The following is a 21,707-nucleotide window of genomic DNA, read 5'->3' on the forward strand; positions in this document are numbered from 1 at the left end:
ATATTTCCTAAAGGTTTTTTGTGTGGGACGTTCTTGGCACCTATCTGGAAACAAATCCTTCTTAAAACAGTAAAATTTGCAAACCTTGATGCTATTTATTCCATACTAGCAATTTAATGATCATAACAATCTACAACAAACTATTTTAGATTGACAATCGCCGCGAAAATCTCATGTTTCGCTCCTCTTGTAGATCCTGCGGAACATTGGCTATTTACTATAGTGTAGTCAATTTATTCTGTCTGTACTACAGGAAATGCTAGGCATTAACCTTTTATCTTTATTTCAATATTCGAAGTTTCAACTCCTCTTATCTACCCTATGAAGAGATTGGTGCCCTCGATATCTATTATTCTAAACTTATAATCAAATGAAATGAATGAGAAAGATTATAATAATTGAGTACATAAATCTGCAGTAAAGGCTTTTCGTAGTACAAGTGTAAGAGATTATTCGTTCACTTCTTCTTTCGTTTCTCTTTCCTCTTCTAGTTCTTTCTTTTCTTATTGCAGATCACCAGATTTTGTGTGATGACGAAGGACTTGAATGTATCAAACGAAATAAAGGTAAGAAGTCGAACTTTCCATATATACACAGTTAGAAATAACTTACAGTCATGAATTTTAAATTAATTGTTTTTCATTTATGGATATTATAAACTTTGATATCCTCGGGAGAAAAGAACTAAGTTATGACGTTATATTATGCATCCCATGGCAAAAATATTTTCTACAAGATCAAACCTTTAGGAAGCACGAATAGATAAAACATGCTTTAAGCACACAGTAAGAGTATTATTAGTTAGTGAGTTAAACGAAAAAGACAAAATGAGATGATTTTTCTCCATTTTTAAATGAATAGTTTTTATGCCATTATCTGGACTGCTAAACCGTATATTAGATAACGACATTAAGTAGTAATTTGTGTTTATAATAACAAAACAAAGAGAAAACAGAAGTAATGACATTAATTGAAAATAGTAGGAGCACTGGTACGCATTTCACACTTTGACCTCAAACATAAAATATGTGATAAACTTATATGAAATAACTACGTTGTCTGAATCAACTTGTTTATAATTAAGCGGAATGACCTCAGTCTTGTGGTGGGATAATTTTGCAAAACGTATAACAAAAGTAAGAAAAATGTGTTTGGGTAATCTCACTAAGGGGTAACAATTGACATAGCTACATATGATTGACTTAATATACCAGAAAATAGTCATCCCATTTTATAAGTCCTATATAACATAAGATGTCTAAAGGCATTTCAAAGTAATTTCAGGCATTGCTGATACATCTGTCTGTAAGGAGAATAACAAAAAAGCAACACCTATTTAGTTTACAAGTTCAACTCCATGGTAATCAATTTCTCATCTTTATAATTTATTACGTGCACTGCTGTTTCAAAAGTCTGACTGAGTAACAACAACTTGTTGTATGTGATATCCGAAGCAATTTATTAAATGAACAGATAATTACCTCATAGTAATCAACAGCTTTTATATTTTTATTGGATTTTGTAGTAAAAAATAATGATGATAATGAGATCGAATATTGTAAAAAGACAATTCTAATTTGTATCCAGAAGATAGTCTTTGCAACAAGAAATTAAGGAATTAAGAATAAATGCTTATATTGGTACCTGAATTTGAATCACTTCATTTACGAACACTTTTTTCAACTTTATAATGTTTCAAAAATTTATTCGATTATTAATAAATGATCCTTGTAATTCTATTGATAGATACTTTCAATAACTAACACAGTAATAATTACCGGTACCTCGGTGATCACGCGTATGATTTGTAGATCTGTATCGTATGCCGGTTTCCGTAACGAATTTCCCAATTTTCTTAAATGAATAGAATAAACTATTTTCATTGATATTCCCACTGGATCCAGAAGTATTATTTTTTCCAGCTAACTATTACAATAATCCAATATAAATAGTAAATCTCCTTAGTATATAATACGATGCATAATTTATATAATATAATATAATAGGATATTTCCTTCAGCTCATAGTTTTACCATTATATGAAAGATGAAACAGGAGGAATATTGCAGTTCATATTGTTATTATCATTTCATTCATAAATTTGTATAAAGTATGCTGTATCATATGCCAAGAACACATTATCGTTGTCAATATTTATGATGGTATGTTGGAAGTGAATTATCTGTAAAATACTTCACTTTTTTATATTTCCTTTTTTTAACAAAACATTAACTGCATGACATTTTGTTTTCCACTAGCTCTTACTCGATACGTTATGTGAGTATTTTTCTGCCAAATTTCAGTGCGAAGTAACTTTCCTTTGGAAATTTGCTTCCTCTTGGTATTGTTGATCAAATTTGTGCCTTATACTGCGTCAGAGAGTTGGCAGAGAAGTTCTTGAAGAAAACATCATAACATTTGTTTTGCTTGGAAGGTGATAAAAAGCCTAATTTGTTGCACGAGAAAAATTTTACTTTGAACATTTAACACACAGAGATATTAGGTATGCCAACACTAATTGACCTTCATTTGTTATTCTTTGCCTATGATTGAACTTTGTGGTGGAAAAACACCATGTGCGTGGGTTTTCTCGGGGTTCTCACGTTTCCTCCCACTTTCTTCATTCCACCATTTTCATTCATCACTCATCATTACAGTCTCCTTTAGCCTAACCGGCATAACAGTGGGACGTAACTTATAAATTTCATTTTATTTTATTTCTTTGCCTATGACGCGAAATTGATTTATAATAATCACATTTTCCAGCAGTACAATATTGTCTTCTAAACAACAGTTATTTTCCGCAAAAACACATTGTTTTGTAATTCATGAGTTTTGGATAAAGTGTGAGATGAAAATTATTGGATATTTTGAGGTTGGAAAAGAATAAGCTTCCAAGGTAAAAAGTAGGTATAAGGATTAAGAAAAGTAAATAGCGTTTGAATGACATAATCGTAACAGTATAGAGAAGTTTGCAATGCTGAATAGTATGTGCTCACCACCCATATTAGGCCTATTATAAAATTATGTTAAAAATATATTTCAATGTATAAATATCTGGAACTTATTCGAAAATAACAAATGCGACTCGCACAGTCGAGGTGACATATACATCAAAGTGTATACCAATAAGACAGCAATATGAATTCCATGCATTTAAACTGTGTTTATTCATTCCGTTGTCACGGATAACGTGCTCAAGCAATTATCTGCAAAGCTAGTGTATGTTGCATCACCTATATATATTGCTAAGCGGTTAGCGTACGCGCCTTTGGCGTGGGAGACTTGGGTTCGATTCCCGGCGGAAGCTCATGTGGTTCGAATTCCACGTTAATCAGTAGGCCTAAGTCTCATATAGCCTCACTGCTGACTGGGACGCTAAACTAGAATCAACTCAACTCAACCTATATTATACTCATTGGATCAACCTATATATCCTTCTCGTTGACGATGGACCAATTTATATATTATTACTCCTTATGACCTGAGCAACCCAGAATATGTGAATCTTTCTTCCTTGCAACCACATCCGGTCCGAGATTTCCAACCGGAAGTTGGATCAACCTTCACATATTCGTGCTCATAATGGCTGCCAACACTGAATATGTGATTTGGCCAGCTCTTTGATCTCTTTCTGCTTATTATTATTATTATTATTAGTAGTAGTAGTAGTATTAGTATTAGTATTAGTATTATGTCGTTGTCATATTCTTCCTGTTTTGGACGATCGGGTGATCGTGTGGTTGAGGCATGAAGCCATAGATTCCAAGGTACCGACATCGAATCCCGACTGAGGTATAATTGTTAGTGGATGTTAAATTATACATAGCAGTGCTAGAGGACAAGACGGTCTGAAGTCCTTCCTTATTGAACGGTCTCAACCATACATAGTTTCTTCTTCTTCTTCTTCACATTATTATTATTTTTACTTATCATACTACTAACATTAATAATACTACGCATACTACTACTACTACTATTAGTAATAATAGTAATCACAGAAAGCCATTTTGCATTTTGGTTTCAGTCTTTCCCTTTTCTCCACCGGGTAAATGTGTTCGTTTGGAACACACGATCGCGTATCGTGTTCCATTCGACATTAATTCGCATCAATCACGTACCAGAGATCACAATAACCAACGACTGTTATCATTTTGAGTTTGCAAGATTTGTTTTCACGTGAAAAAAAGCTGCAGTGTAGCAGATTCATATCCCATCTAAGACATGTATGACCAGCGTTCATAAATTTCAGGGGATATGGGGAACAGTAATTATACTTCGTGTTCGACGACTATGCGAGTCGTCTGAGTAAGCATGTTTCCATGTTTCAAAATGTCCTCCCACGTGCGCAAGTTTCAATGTGATACTCGTCGAAGGAGTTGGATATCTTTCCTTGTTAGAAAATGTTTCATTGGAACCTGTCCAATTATAAGGGTATACGTCATTTCTCATTCCAAACAAGAGAAGTACACTTCGGCACGACTTGCTAGAAGCCATCAACAGTATTCACGAAGGAAAATAGAGGGCTCTTTCACCAGACATGCACTAAGGTGTCTTACCTATACAAGCGAGACTCCTTTTCACGATTTGTGGTGGACAAACGCCGCGTGAGTGGTTTTTCTCGGGGTTCTCCCGTTTCCTCCCACTTTCTTCATTCCACCATTTCATTCATTACTCATCATCACCGTCTCCTTTAGCCTAACCGGCATAACCGTGGGACGTAAAACTCAAAAATGTCATTTCATTTTCCTTTTCACGATGAATCTCCTACTGAAGACACGCATATTTCAAATATGATAACGTACATTGTACTCCCATGAAATTCCAACAGGACTAAAAATTTGTTAATTAGATGGAATCTACTCTCTATCGCACCACTGACACAGTCTAATAATAACAAATAATAATCTAGGGAAATCGTACTATCATGACACAATATATGTAATATTGGGCATAATAGTGCAAAACGATATTGACTAATGGTATTAGAATTCTATGTAGAAGATATTAATAGCCACGTACGTAGCAAAATTCTCCATTAATCTCAATCTCGCTAAGAAATATTTTATTCCATTTTTGCATTAGACATATAATAATATCGTGTCTGTTTTTCATATTAAATTAAATGCGTAAAACGTGGTAAACAAAGTGGAATAGAACATAATCAGCTTTAAAAATAAGGTGAAAATATTAACAAAACAACACCAAGATATATAGCATGTTTAAGAAAGAATTGCTTTCAGACTTTACAAATGATGTACAAATGCTTTTGTGCTTATACAAACATTAAGTTGCCGTAAGCGATGATTACACCTAGAGGCATTCTACTACAGAAGAGTATTTTATATCTTTGATAACACGTTCATTAAATGTCAGATATGTCATAGATTACCATATTCGAGCCACTAATATTTAACATTCCACTTTTATGTTTGAACTTTAGGGCAAATCTTCCTAGTATCTCTCAATGCGACACGAACAGAGCAAGAGTGATTATTTAAGTCGAAATGCTTCTTACATAATTATTTTATTCATTCCCAGGTAAGCTAAGAGTGGTCCCTACCCATTCTGTCCAAAGTGAAGGACTCCGCTGTAAGTGTGACAGAAACTGCATTGAAAGAACCGTTACATTTGTGAGAATGAGAACGTAAGTTTTACTGTGTTCGTATGCTCCGTATTTAGGGAATTTTACCAACCAATAAATTTATTTTAGAAAATTACAATATGTTAATGTAGTAAGTATTCGTTAGTGTTGTAAACATAACTTTTAACCCGGGATAACTCGCATTACTTTTATAACGCGAAAACCCTCACCGGTCGTTCAGACTGATTACACACGTAGAAAATGCTTTTTTCTTTGTTAACACGTTAGCCGCCAAGCCAAATTTTGGGGGTATTTTGGACCACACTATTTGTGCATCAAAATTATGCACATGGTGCCAACGTGTAGAGTATATAAGTTTATTTTTGTATCAAATATTTGTATGTAAGTATTTGATACCCTTCTTTCTTGCGGAGAATACCCACGACAGTTAAATTGTGATCTGTTAGAGGCGCTTGTATGAGCGGTATGGATGTGTACTAGGTGTCGCTTGTTATATTACGTCCACTATTAGAATGGACCTCATCAGTCTTCAACTATGCTCTTGGTGCTGTTATCAACTTGAAAGGGGCTATTTGGGTACTTACCACTGCACTATTCCATTTTGTGTGAGTAAAATGGACGGAAATCTACTAGCATGAATAATTTCAAGTCAAAGTATATTACCTAAATTGCGTTTACCACGAAAGGCTTCAAAGGAATCGTCTATATTGGACATTCGCTTGGTGAGTAGTTTATCATGAATCTTTCTACAAATCCATCAGATACTTTCTGATGGACGCAGTGTTTTCCAAACTCTTCATTTCTTCACGGTTTGTGACACAGTCAAATTGAAATGCTCGCAACAGAAATCGAAACCGCTCAGGAATATGCCAGTTTGAACCTTTCTACTGCTGTACCATCAGTAGCCCATACGACCCTCAGATTAGTATGGTTACATTTCAAAAGACCAAGCAAATGAAGAAGATCAATGAGTGCATATAGCTCTGCCAAATCTAGATCTTTAATGTATCGTTTTCTAGAAAATTATTTTCTTTGCTCATTAATCCACACATTGGTATAATGTACTATCTTCGGAAGAACATCATCTGGAAAAGATAAGTTTCGGGATTCCAATGTAGTCACAACATTTCGAACTTGATGAATGGGTCCCAGTAAATGTGTTACAACGTGTACACAAGCAGAAAAAGAATGGACAATGTTGTGACAAGAGAACTCACACAGGGTAGAAACGACCGAAAACAAACAATAGTTTTCTAATTGCCCGAGAGGCAGGGAACAATGTGTAGTTGATAATGGGGTGGTAGGGGAGGGTGCAAAGAACAATGTCAGGGTTGGCAATTAACCTGTGAAGCGTTTCCGATTAGTGGTACCAACTTAAACATCCCTTCGGCCTTTTCCCCGCTATGTGAGTCCTCGCGGGTTAACAGCAGGTGCCAGCAATAATAGTTAATGTATAATGGTCTCTGAAAGATGTCATTTCAGGCACTAAGGCATTAAAAATAAAAATAAAAACTTATTGTTAATTATATTAGTGGGGATGGTACGTGTATCACATGTATCATTATTTACAACTTTTTAGTATATATATATATAGGGTGTTTCAAAATAACACCGGCAGCGTTTGGGAGGTGATTCCTAACACTAAGATAAGACTGTCGAAAACATGAAAGAACGAAGTTTAAAGATACATAGCTCCAAAACTATGTGACCTACCGTAGCCGATTCAAAACTTTACATAGGAACTAGTATGTGCTCTATCCAATTATCCATCATTCAGAATCCTGTTGTACTTCGGATGCTGTACAACAATTTTTATAGAGGCAGTTGAAGAGTACCTCAAATTATATGACTGTAGCCAAACTCCCTGTATAAAATTTTTTTCGTGAGTACCTTAGGATTCTGGAACATGGAATTTTGGATAGGTCACATATTACTTCCTAACTGACGTTTTGATCCGACTAAGGTAGGTCCCATGGTTTTAGAGCTATGGAGCTGCAAAATTTATTTTTTATGTTTTTGGCAGCCTATGACTCCGAAAGGATGCATTTGAGTACCGAGGATGTTATATACTTTTTGTCTTATCTTGGTGTCAGGAGTAATCTCCCAAACGTTGTCGGTGTTGTTTCGAAACACCCTATATATATATATATATATATATATATATATATATATATATATATATATATATATATATATATATATATATTGTTGTTGCCACACGAAGAACCGCAATGTGTTAAAACCACAACTTTTCAGGAGAAGCTAAAAAAACATTCCACTCTTAAAATTTTGCGAAATATTTACGGAGACGAACATGTAAAAAAAAGATAGGGTACTGACAAGTAAACCTTACGTTTGGGTGAATCGAGTTGCTGACTGAGACACATATGAGAAAGTAGTACTAAATGTGGTCAGTATTTCAGTGAAGTTTTAGGTGCGAAGCTCCAGGGGTTTAGGAGATACAGCTATAAGAACATCACATGCAAGTACAGAATAGTCTTCATACAGTTGGAGGTAAAAGCTCTGTAAGACCTCTTGTAACGACCAAATGTGAATAACATATATATTGGTATATATTAGGACTAGGGGAAGTCATATAGTAAGGGTATACCTGACGGCGGCCACCTTGAAATCCGCCATTTTGAATTAAAGTTAAGTTTTTAAAATAGGAATAGGGTCATGTGATACATGATTTAAGGCGCAAATTTAATCAAAAGAACAATGGTGACGTTAATTTTGATTTACGCGCAACTGGTAAAAAGTTACAGGGAAATTAAATATTGTTGCAGCATATGTATTAGTCCTTTACATCACCTTGTAAATTTTGTGTTAATGATAATATTTAAATAAAAAGCAGGTGGATAAATATTAGGTCTATGGTAAGAGTTGCCTTGATAGCGGCCATGTTTAAATCCGCCATTTTGAATCAGACAAAAGTTTTAAATAAAACGCATAACATTGACACCTTATTAATAGCAAATCTTACCATAACTCCAACGGTATAACCATTTTTGCTTTATCATTAACCAGCACAAAATTAAATCGCTCCTTATGACTACTGCTTTGATGGAATTGTTAACGACAAATGTGTTAAGTGTAACTCGATTGCCTTTGTCAGGTGTGCTCACTGTGAGCACAGCATTTGTACAAGTCATGCACTCTTTTCTGAACTACATATTGATTGTACTAATTGAGGACTTTTCTGGAAGAAAGACCCAAGTTCAATTATGATTCAATTCCACTTTGGTCATTTTTCCTTAAATTAGCAACTTGTTTATGCTATAACAAATGCTGGTTAACGATAAAGCAAAAATGGTTATACCGTTGGATTTATGGTAAAATTTGCTATTAATAAGGTGTCAATGTTATGCGTTTTGTTTAAAACTTTTGTCTGATTCAAAATGGCGGATTTGAACATGGTCGCCATCAAGGCAACTCTTACCATAGACCTAATATTTATCCACCTGCTTTTTATTTAATTATTATCATTAACACAAAATTTACAAGGTGATGTAAAGGACTAATACATATGCTGCAACAATATTTAATTTCCCTGTAACTTTTTACCAGTTGCGCGTAAATCAAAATTAACGTTACCATTGTTCTTTTGATTAAATTTGCGCCTTAAATCATGTATCATATGACCCTATTCCTATTTTAAAAACTTAACTTTAATTCAAAATGGCGGATTTCAAGGTGGCCGCCGTCAGGTATACCCTTACTATATGACTTCCCCTAGTCCTAATATATACCAATATATATGTTATTCACCTTTGGTCGTTACAAGAGGTCTTACAGAGCTTTTACCTCCAACTGTATGAAGACTATTTTGTACTTGCATGTGATGTTCTGGTAGCTGTATCTCCTAAACCCCTGGAGCTTCGCACCTAAAACTTCACTGAAATACTGACCACATTTAGTACTACTTTCTCATATGTGTCTCAGTCAGCAATTCGATTCACCCAAACGTAAGGTTTACTTGTGAGTATATTATGCACTGGACATTGTTGTAGCTTGCTTCAGCACTATCATATTACTATTTTTGTCTTTATTTAGCACATGTCGGTTTACCTTTTGCTCCTTTATATGCAAATAGGGAATCAATACCACGTGATTAAAACTTAAAACCCCTCTATTATTTTCAAGTCTATCTTTAAGCCTATTCTTCATTGTTTTGGCGAATTGAATATTAAGTTATCACATTATATATGACGCTGCCTGACAGCTTTAAGGATTATTTACAGGGCACAGCTCATTTTCGACAAAAATGTCATATAATGGTTCTTGGAGGCGCAGCGACGAATGCAACATGCATGAAATAACGCTAAGGAGTGTATTGAGGATTTGGATATTATCTCCAAATAGTTGAAATATACCACTTTGAAATCTCTGAATAAGATCACCAGTCCTTTACGATGAAGTTAGCTCAAAACAAACATTATTTTAATTAGTATGTCTTACGTTTGGAGTGGCAGCCATATTTGTTTTGGAAGATGCGCATTTCGATGGTGTTATAATGGGTTACCGAATCTGTAGTATTCCAATCTCTAGTCATTCTTTCGTTGAGGAACAAAAACAAGAATGATAAGCACATCGTGAGCTAAAAGACTATTTATTTGCTACTATCATCCATGAACTATAGCAGGGGGAAACGTAGGTTTAAAAGAGTACAAAGTCATGAGGTGAGCAAACGATTTTTCTAGAAGGTAATGATCAGGAATTGAAGTTTTTGATACAGAAGTGTACATCCGCCAAACTTGAACCCTTAGAAGTGTTCCCTTGTTTTAAACAAATTTCCAAAATTCTGGTAAGTGAGAAAAGTGGTTATTTCACAGATATATATATATATTTATATATATATATATATATATATATATATATATATATATATATATATATATATATATATATTGTGAGGTTCCGCATGTCCCCATAACATGCGATAACCATGTTTACTAACACGTGCTGATGGTAAACAAAACAACGCAGATGTCGGACCCGAAGAGTAGTTGCCAACATTCGCCAACAAACGGAAGGACGACTATCACCGAAGGAAACCGACACTACAGGATAAAAGCGAGCTGCACGCCTAGACCACCATCAATCTGCACAGGTTGATCATACTACCTAAAGCCCTAAGACCCCCGGCCATTGGGTTCCTTCTCTCTCTCATCACGCCTGGTCACCGAGAGGGACGCCTAAATCACACAAAGCTTAACCCCTCTCATGACGCCTGGTCAAAGAGAGATACCTGACCTCAAAGCCCACGACGCTTGGTCATAGGGTTCTTAACACATTCTAACTTAAAGTATTTAAAGGAAACTATTATTGTACATACTTCTGTATTAGAGGAATAATTATATAAAAAAGGTGATGGGAAAATTTCAAATCCAGAGTAGTATATTTCCTCTACCCAAGACATTTTACATGGTAGATGCGTCGGCGTCTATTACAGACATTAAAAGGACTTTCGTACGGACGCTCTCTTTATTAACGAAAACGGACATAGAAACTTTTTTTTAAAAAAAGTACAGTGTTTTAGTGTTAGCGTTACTAAAGCAGGATTATATAAAAATAGCATCCGTATTGATGTGTGCATTTTCATTACGCTTAACGGTAGATTGATTCGTTATAGGCTGTCAGGTATTTATGCCTACAACTAGATCTGGAGAAAATACGTATAGAGAAGGTGATAATAATACGGCAGAAACAGGCTCCCGTACACCTGTTAATATTCCTCATCTAACTAGATATTGTTGCCACAGCACAGACGAACCAGATCGATTTTTCATGCTATTCGATCATTTGGCTTTACTCCAGGCATGGACCCCCAAAAGAAGAAAGAAATTCTCCCAATGTATCTCTCAATTATCCCAATGCAAAATTAGAATCAATTTGACACCCTAAGTTACGAATCCCTTATATCCAGATTAATTTCTCTGTCCCGCCCAAATTTACCAGTATACAAGGCGAAATTAGAAATTTTTCAAATACAACAAAACGAAAATGAATCTGTCCATTCATGTTTCTTAAGGAAGTTAAGAGCCATTAGAATGCTAATCACGGAGGCTTCGGAGGATCATAACATCCATTTTCTTTCATTGGGGTCACAAAGTAATTAACTACAAAACATAGCATTAGAATCCTTTCAAACAGTCCCGCGGCTGCAGGAGCTGCTTCATGAATTAGAAAAGCTAAGGACCTGATGCAAAAGAGGAATTATTTGGAATTGTCAGAATAAATTCATTCTTAATCGTCCAACCTATGCGCCCCTTAACATTTCCTTTGTACGATTATAATAACCAACCAAATCATGATTCATATTTGCCAAACTATGTACCACAACAAACTTCTACTGGTATCACACCCAACCTGCTCCTTGTTATTCGCAATCGTTATCTTCTGCACCGCCATCACAGAATATTTTCTCTCCACAGTCAACTTCCACTTCACCTGAAGTTTCAAATCCGCCAAAGTCAAAACCCGCCCTCACAACCTCCCCGCACAGACATCACCAAACTGGCTAATCAAATGGCCGAGCTAGGATTGTTTTCGTTTTCACTTTTCTAAATCCATCCGCGTTACAGACAAAACATGTTGTCAGTTCTATTTTAAAACGTTTTCACTCTCCTATATTGTTCTTGAAACTTGGAGATGATCCGTTAACTGTATACGTCTATTTATTTATTATTATTTTTAAATCTCAAAATGAGGAATGTCTTAATCCTCGGCTCAAAAAATGTCTGTCATCTGTTCTTATGAACTAATGACTTTTAAATCTCAAAATGAGGAATGTCTTACAATAAAAGAAATAACGGTGGTAGGAAAAAGAACAATTTTGTAAAAGGCGATAAAATTTTAGTATGCTGATTTTTTTATAAGAAGAACCACGTAGCATCCACGTGTTGGAATACTCCTAAAAATTGCAACCAGGGAAACGCATAACTGGGCTCGCTGGCCAACGTCAAGCCTTGCGGGCCATTCCACAAAAGTCGGCGCGGTTCACACAGAAACCACCACAATCAAAACGTAATAGCATTCAAGAAGAACAGGCAACAGCGGAAAAATTTAAGAATACAGACGGCATTTTTTTCATCCAGATGACATTTTATGAACATCGAGAAGTTGTTAAGCTGGGAAATGAAAATAATAAACTATTTTTCAACATTAGCGAAAATTCAAGCAGTCCACCAGATATAATAGATTTAGTATTAGTATATGGTCTAGATGAGACATACCTTAAAAATGTACGCTAAGAACATTTAAACTCGTATCAAGGACATTGCTAACAAAGTTCTAACTTTGAAGGGAGTAGCTTTAATTAAATTTAAAATTGGCACAACTACCTTCTCGCATTACTTCCGTATCATAGATGCTTTCTTTAATCCGATTTATGAGAACGTTATTCTCACAAGACTTTTCTCACAAATAGACTTCGAGAATAAATCCATATCGTTATATAGAAAACCGAGGAATCCTACGTTTCCAATGGAAAAAGAAGAAAATGGAAGAAATGTTACCAGTAACTACTCACTCTTTGCACTTGCAAAGGAATGGAAGCGTCATCACAGCCAGTAAAGTTACGAGTCCGCAAAATCACATTTCTACTTCCCTGTATCAATTCAAAAACATCATGACGCTGCATTTTATATTACTCCATAAAATCATTATTAGACCGATACGGCTTACAGGCAATGACCATGAGAGTACCGAGTAATGACCTTACGTTACGAATTTCCAATACTACCTCACGAATAATAACGCTAAATAAAGGTACACCAGTAGCATGTTCAGAGAAGGAAGTGGAAGAATTTTTATTTAGAATAGAAGAAGACGAAAAGAAAGCGTACCAATTTCGTACTCAAGAAGAAATAGAGGAAAGATTAAGAGAAACCGCTTAAACCTTTAACATTGACCTTTTTGATATAAATCCGTATTTACCGAAATACCACCGATTAGCTCTAACCAACTTATTGTACAAATACAGGGATATGTTTTCATACAGTCCAAATGGTATAGGTTATTTTAGGGGATACCAGCACAAAATTCGTATAGATAAAAGTGCGTCATACCATAACCGTTTCTAATAATTCATTAGGAATAAGAGATCAAATTAATAAGCAATTACAGCAGCTTTTAAATGCTAAAATTATAACTGATACACTAACAAATATTTATTCTTTGCCTTTAATTGCGATTAAGAAACCAAACAGTTCGGAATGCAGACTTGTTTCGAATTTCCAGGTATGTTTAATTATACCAAATATTTAAGCATACCATTCTACAGAAGACGTCTTACAGGTTTTAAAATGGAAAACCCTAATTACAACCCTTGATATTTCCCAATCCTACTTTCAAATATAATTGCATCCAAAAAGCACTAAATACATGACTTTTGACGTGAATCGTACACGCAAAAGCAATAAATTCCTAAGATGTGTAATGGGACGTTCCTCTAGCTCGTAATATTTAACAATCGTTATTAAAATGCTATTAGACGGCTTACCAAAATGCATAACTAATTTTTCTGATGACATCGTGATCGGTTCATATACATGGGAACAACAACTCTCTGATTTGGATCTTTTATTTCAAAAATTACGGAAACACGATTTCTGAGCCAATCCCAGAAAGACACACCTGCTATATAGAGAACTCCCAGTACTAGGATTCCTTGTATCCGGAGAGAAGATAAACATTTCGCCAAAAATAGCAAAGAAGATCAAGAATTTTAAAAAGCCAAGTACTAATCGCATACGTAAGAGCTCTATAGACCTATGCTCTTATCTACGAAGTCATGTTAAGGACTTCACGACCAAGATAGAACCTTACCTGCAGCTCCTTACTAAAAATGCCAAATCTAAATGGACCGAAAAACACGACGATTTATTTGAGAAGCTAGAAAAAGACATTATTAGTGCCCACCTCTCAACCATTTCGACGAAAACTAAAGATAAGGCTATACACAGATGTGTCCTCATATCAGCTATTAGGGTTATTAGGATGTTAAAACCCCAAAACTAACGAAGAAAGAATTGTTTCCTATTGCAGCCGCCGCCTTGCAACTAGCGAGTTCAAAAGCTCAGTCTGGCAAAAAGAACTATACGCTATTATTTATCCTCTTCCTAAATTCAGATATTTCTTACTTAGTCGTAAGGTTAAATTGTTTACAGACGCAAAATGTCTAACTTCTCTGGGTACGCACCCAGACAGGATAGGAAAATACACTCGCTATAGACTTTTCTTCGCTGATTGTAATTTTGACGTCTGCCATATTGAAGGAAAGAAGCACCCGGTCAATATCATCAGCCGCTTAGAACAAAATAATCAGTATACTACAGAACCCTTGGACCCACGTCATGCGATTGAAGATCTGCATGCATACAGATCCAATTCTCTAGAAGAACCCATTTTACAAGTACAGAAACCAGGATCTTTGAAGAACTTACGGAAAGAAGAGCGCAAGGATGACGCGTACGCTGACATAATAGCATTTTTGGAAGGGAAAGAACCGATAAAAAGTTCTACCATAAGAGCAGCTAATTATTTTCGATTAAAAGATAACCTACTGTATCATAAACAAAAGCATACAGAATTTGAATTACTTTATCTTTTGTGTATCCCAAGAAACTTGGCAGAACATTGGTTCGACTCTATTTATAAAGACACGCCAGCGCCTCATATCGGATTTTCAAAGACATACAAGACATCCCTTAAGAAATACGACATGCCGAACATGAAATCATTCTTAGCATTTTTAATCAAGATTTGCAGAGAGTGTTACCTTCTAAAGACACTTCCGAAAGAGACACAAGGAGAACCCTTCATCCCCCACCAGGCCTCATAAAAGAAAGATAAATGTTTGACGGTTTAGGACATTATCCGCACAAAGAATGGAAACCAAAATACGTTTTAGTAGCCACCGAAACAAACACACGTCATATAGTGGCGAAGGCTGTTAATGTCATCACGGCAGATACGATTGATTAGTTCTTATTGGAAGAAATAATTCTGAAATTCGGGGCCTTTTCTTTCCTTCACCTGGACAGATATCTTGTGCACAGAGCGAAGAAACTTCAAACACTAGCGGAAGTATATAATTTGGAATTTATGTTTTGCCCTGCTTTTAATCACCATGATATAGGGCAGTGGAGGTCATGGAAAAGCTGTACAGAATCCTATGAACGTTTTTGTCCAACAAAATCACGAAAGTGGCCAAAACCGTTACCTCACATCGCTTTCTGTTTAAACAGTTTCGTCCAATTGGGAACGAAGGAATCAAGCTTGTTTTTAATGTACAAATACCAGCCTAGGACAATAAGCGATTATCGATTACAGAACTACAGCTTCAACGAGACCAACTTGAAAAACTAAGAGAAAAAGTACCGTAAAATTTTACTAAAGACCAACGAACAGCAAAAGAAGTATTTTGACAAAAAAAATAAACATAAGCAAGAAACCTTTCACAATGGAGATAAAGTACTCATTTACTTCCCCGTTCATCACAGTGGACCGATCAGTACTGCGAATTATGCCGCCGAAGACAATATACAGGAAGAATGTTGACGAACACAACAGCTAAGAAGAAGATTAGGAGATAAGAAGAGCAGAAAACAAGAATAATATGATTCAAGCGGCAGAGAGAAAAACAGGGGAAGACAATAACAAAAAAGCGGATATAAGTAAACAAGATATGAAATACGATACTATTTGAAGTAATCAAATCTAGTACGTACCTTAATATTCACATTGCAACAAATCCCTTGTCTTATTTTCACTCTTAAAAGTTCCTCCCCTCTCTGCATTATGTCATTTAAACAGCCAGCATACATACACTTTCCTTCAACAAACAAAATTGTTAAACAGCATCTTTTTTTCGCTTGGAGCGAATCAACTTCACAAGGCCAGCAACAATATCTTTTTTTCTCTTCACTCCTCCGCCGCAAATCATATGATTGTCAGTAACATTTTAAACTACATATACAGAGTGTTCAGAAAATCATGACTTTTGATTGGCAAGCATTTTTCGGCGTGACTCCATTTATCAAAGTACTGACTTTAACCGTTCTCTAAGTGTGTTCTGTCATTTATTTACTACGTCTAGTTCAAACTAGACTAATATTAGAAACTTTTTTATAATAGCACCCTGTGGCGTCCGCACTTCACAAAATATGCTACGACATTACCATCAGTGACGTAGTTGAAATATAATTTATAAACACCAGAGCTTCTACAGCCTCTCTTTTGAGGGAGATGGCGTAATATGCGGATCCTGCTTAGAATAGAGGACAGAGTCAATGTCTTTAACATCAACTTGTAAACTTTATTTGAGTGATAGTGCCTCATATAGTATTATATCAGTGACCAATGCTTTAAAGTTTGCTTTTGTGTTTCAGTGTTTTATTGTATTTCCAGTGTATACTGCGACTAATGTGCAGATATAATATAATGGCACAAAAATAAGCCTGTGGCTTACTTTTCCTCTGCACCCCGGGGGTGTAAGGTTGCGCCTCTCCATAACATGCGATAACCATGCGTACTAACACGTGCTAATGGTAAACAAAACAACACAGATTATGGACCCGAAGAGTAGTCCAACATTCGTTTACAGTCGGAAGAACAGGGATCACCGAAGGAAGCCGACACTACAGGATAAAAGGGAGCTGCACGCCTAGACCTTCCTCAATCTATACAGGTTGATCAAACTACGTAAACCCCTAAGGCGCCCGGCCATTGTGTTACACTACCCTCTCACGACGCTTGGTCAATTGAGACACCTAATTCTAAAGCCTTAAGACGCACGGTAATTGGGTTCCTTCTCTCTCTCTCACGACGCCCGGTCACCGAGGGTGACACCTAAATCACACAAACCTTAACCCCTCTCAGGACGCCTGGTCAAAGAGTTACCTCACCTCAAAGCCCACGACGCTTGGTCATCGGGATCCTACCACACTCTAACCTAAAGTATTTAAAGGAAACTAATATTGTAGATACTTCTGTATTAAGGAATTTTTATAAAAAAAAAAGTGATCGGAAAAACCCAAATCCTGAGTACTATATCTACCCAAGAAATTCTACGATATATGGGTGAAGGATCTGATCAAAGTATAAAATTTCTTCCCATAATCGATCTGATTGATATTATTACATACCAAAAATGAGGGTTTTAGATTTGACTACACGTACATTTATTAGTAACACAAAGTTATACTTACAAATAAGCATATTCAGAAGTAAGGATAACCAATAATGTATTGTATAGGCATCTCAAATCAAATAGGCATTGCATGAATGACTCAATGACTCACAAACAGGTTAAGCAAAACAGGCAAGCTGTTTCTGTTGAAATCCATGCAACTCTCTACCTGTTTTGAGGCATTACATGGCTGTTTCTCTCAGATTTACTTTCACATATTATGAGGATATTTGTATCACTTATGAGGATATTTGTGTTACTTGCAATACGTAGTGGCGAATGAACGAGATGTCCTGGAAAAGTCATTGAATTTGAGATCTCTAGGAAAGTTACGGAATTATCAGAATTTCTGCTACTAGTCTGGAAAATTCCAATCTTTCGAAAGCATAGTGCCATTGTGTGTCTGGGCGGACATTTTTATCATAATTTTCCGTCAGCGCTTCTCTGCAGTATCAAACATGTTATTTCAGAAAGTATGGTATACTGCTTCTTTAACTTGTCATTTGGAACGAACAGTTGCGGAGGGAACAATAAAAACAAAAAGTTATGGAAAAAGACATTTCTGTTAAATTTGATTCAAGAATGAAACAAACGCAGATATAGTAATATACTTTAAAATATATTATTGAATATGTACTTTTGATAGTAGCTGAAATCATAATGAAAATAAAATCGTTATATTTGAATGAACAAAGACATGAACGTAAATGTTGCGAAATATTTTTCAATACTTTTTTAATTCTTTACTATATTTCTTTATAGTTTATTATTAAAATATTTACTAGCATATCTTCATTTGATTGTGCTAACAAAGATATAAGTTGCCAGTAAAATAGTTTAGAATGATTTAGCCCCTGGCCTTGGTGAATGACACAGCATTTCATGTCACGGTCCACTTTTACGAAATTCTGGCTACATGCTTACATAGCACAATCGATCATTGACTTCACATTCTGGACAATACACATACAACAAACATGTGTTCCTGATGTAGCAGCATATACAAACCACTTAGGTTTAAGTTTACAAGATTTCGATAGCTTAATTTTACAATCTGGGTTTTTCGCGTTAAAGTGTAAGAACAACTCGTTCAAGCTACCAAGCTTACAGGTTTGATTTTGTAACATCAAAAACCCGTTTGGAACCAACATATTATTTTTCTGACTTCTTTCACTTTGAGAAGTTAATTTAGTTTATTATTGCGTAAGTATTACGAAAGTATAACAGTTTGATTTTTCCTGTTCATCAGAAGTGATATACGCCCTGCCCTAGGACGCTGGTCCTCTCTGATATACTAGAGAGGACATTTTTCTACTAATTGCTCTTAGTTTCTGAGCAACACTTAACTTTCATATTTTCGAACACAGACGATACACATAATTTTGAACATTTTGGAGATTGTTAAAAATCAAGTTCATTTCCTGGTTCATCATCATTGTTTTTGCTTTAAAATTCTTTGTGTAGTATATAATATTTAATTGTTTTCCAAGAATCAACTTTACTCCATAATTATTTTCCATTAGTAAGTGTGTAGTCGAAATTTCTGAAACTCCTTTATTTATAACATTTTATGAATTTTTGGCCGGTAGCAAGATGAATTATAAAACAGATTATGATATTTTCAAGAAAAATTTACTTCATGATAATTGCATATATTTACTGTGCCACGGCGTGTTTGCATTAACAGAATATTCCTCTTCTCTTCACTGAAGGCACTCAGTACTGTCCTGCATCTTGATACTGGCACGAACAAACACTTATGACACTCTTCAGCAATTAATTTACCTAAATCACATTCCATTTTATCATTAACGAATCGTAGTAATGATACACAGATTTGCATAAACACAACCGTCTCCTTTACGTATTTCACCGAGGGAGCAGAGGTGAATTCCAGTGTTATCAATGTCTGAACACCGAACTGTTCACCGAACACCGAACTGTTCAGAAGCAGCTTGCTGGTTGTCTGTTTCTACATTTAATTATGTTTGTTTCTTAACATGACAAAACAAGTTTCTGAATGATTTTGTTAAACTACTATGTGAATTATTTATCCACTGCTTATTGACTTATGATGTGTATACAGTAACCTGCCGGTTTTTCTTACATTTGGCTATGGTCATCTGTATTTATACCCTTGTGTTAATAATAAATGTACTTATATTAAAATTTGAAACTCAAATTTTTGGTATATAATAATATCAAGTAGATCTGTTACAGAAAGGAATTCTTTCTTGGATCAGGTCCTTCACTAGACGTACATACCTGTGAAGTATACACTTTCTACAATTTTCTTATTTTTTAACTAGTTTGTGTTCAGAATGAGGGAACATTTCTAAGGGTTGGAACTTTTTGAATGTGCTCTTCTATATCATATATCTTTATCTAGAGAAGCTCACCATCCTGATCATTTACCTGCTTGCAAAAGTCATATGCTCCTTTCGGGTCTTTTAAATGAATAACCTACATGTTTAAACTTACTTTTCACTCTACTATACTTCATGACTGATAATGGCTAATACACAGTCTTAGAATTTGCTGACTAATTCAGTATTTGTTCCACATCGAAAGGACAACAATGGGGCTTAGTCACTTCAGATTCGGTAATCCCTTACAACACCATCAAAAGGTACACCCCCGAAAACAAATATGGCTACCACTCAAAATCTAAGGTGACTCAAATTAATATAATGTTTGTATTTAACTAGAGATGCAAGGGTTCGGAAAAAAACGGCTTTTATATAAAAAAAAAATGTTTTTTTCTGCTTCGCTTTTTTGATGGGGAAATTTTGGGCTTCTCTCAAAATTCTGCTTTAAATTGATAAAGCATACTTTGTTTCGCTTCTCTATAACACAAAAAGTCATTTAATTGATGGTTGATGCCGATAATAATACAAAACCTCAAAAATAAACCAAGAATTTCGAAAAGATATTTCAAACAATTTTTCTTCAACAAATTTACGTTATGAATTCCAAACGATTAACTAAGGTATATAATAAGAATTTTCTAACCTCCTATATACAAAGTTAAGCAGGATTGGAAAACAACCATGGTTGTTTTTGAAAATGTCAAAAACCCGTTTTTTAGGAGGAAGTTTAAACCAGGTATTTGATTTAAACCAGTTTTTTTATTTAGATATTTTGCGTTATGTATTTATATTAAATATTCACAGAAATAAGTTTGTTTCGCTTTTGTGTTATTATGCAACATCGGGTTATGCTGGAAGTGGTATTATAAGCTGAAAGAAGTCCGGTCAGTAAATTTCTTAAATTGAGGAACTCCCGCCCTACCCATCGGGAAAATCCCGTCATTACTTTAAATGTAAAACAAGAACGGGAAAACCCTGTTATTGCTTTGCATGTAAAATTTAAAGGTCAACGTATGATAATCAGTACGCTAAAACTGGGGTATTAAATTACAATTTTAGTATGCAGATATCATTGAAAGGCCAATCCAAGTTAATGTTGGAAGCTACGTAGGCAATCGATAAATTTTGCCAATTTCAATCAATACATTTAACCAACCATGGCTTCTTTCATGGCATTCAGGCATGCAGAAATAAACAATTTGGTTTCGTTTCGTATGTTTAGGCTTAACATCATTACGTAATACCGAGGTTATCAAGATGACTTTCGCTTAAAGTGACATACGAACCGCTGCTTGGTTTACGTATGAAAGAAGGGTTGTGGTTCGAGCGAAAATTGAACATGGGACACCTTGATTAAAAGGTGAAAAGGAAATAAAACTAATGCAGATGGTTTGATATGTGCAAACGTCACCATGAAGTTCACACGATTTTCATTTTTCGTTCTTTTTATTTTTTTTTGGTTTAAACTAGTTATTAAAAAAAACAGCTGGTACAAACCAGAAACCCTAAAAGTAAACACTTCTTTAAATAATACACA

This window comes from Thermobia domestica, chromosome 18 (genome assembly GCF_964235325.1).
Source record: "Thermobia domestica chromosome 18, izTheDome1.hap1.1, whole genome shotgun sequence".
Classification (NCBI taxonomy): Eukaryota; Metazoa; Arthropoda; class Insecta; order Zygentoma; family Lepismatidae; genus Thermobia; species Thermobia domestica.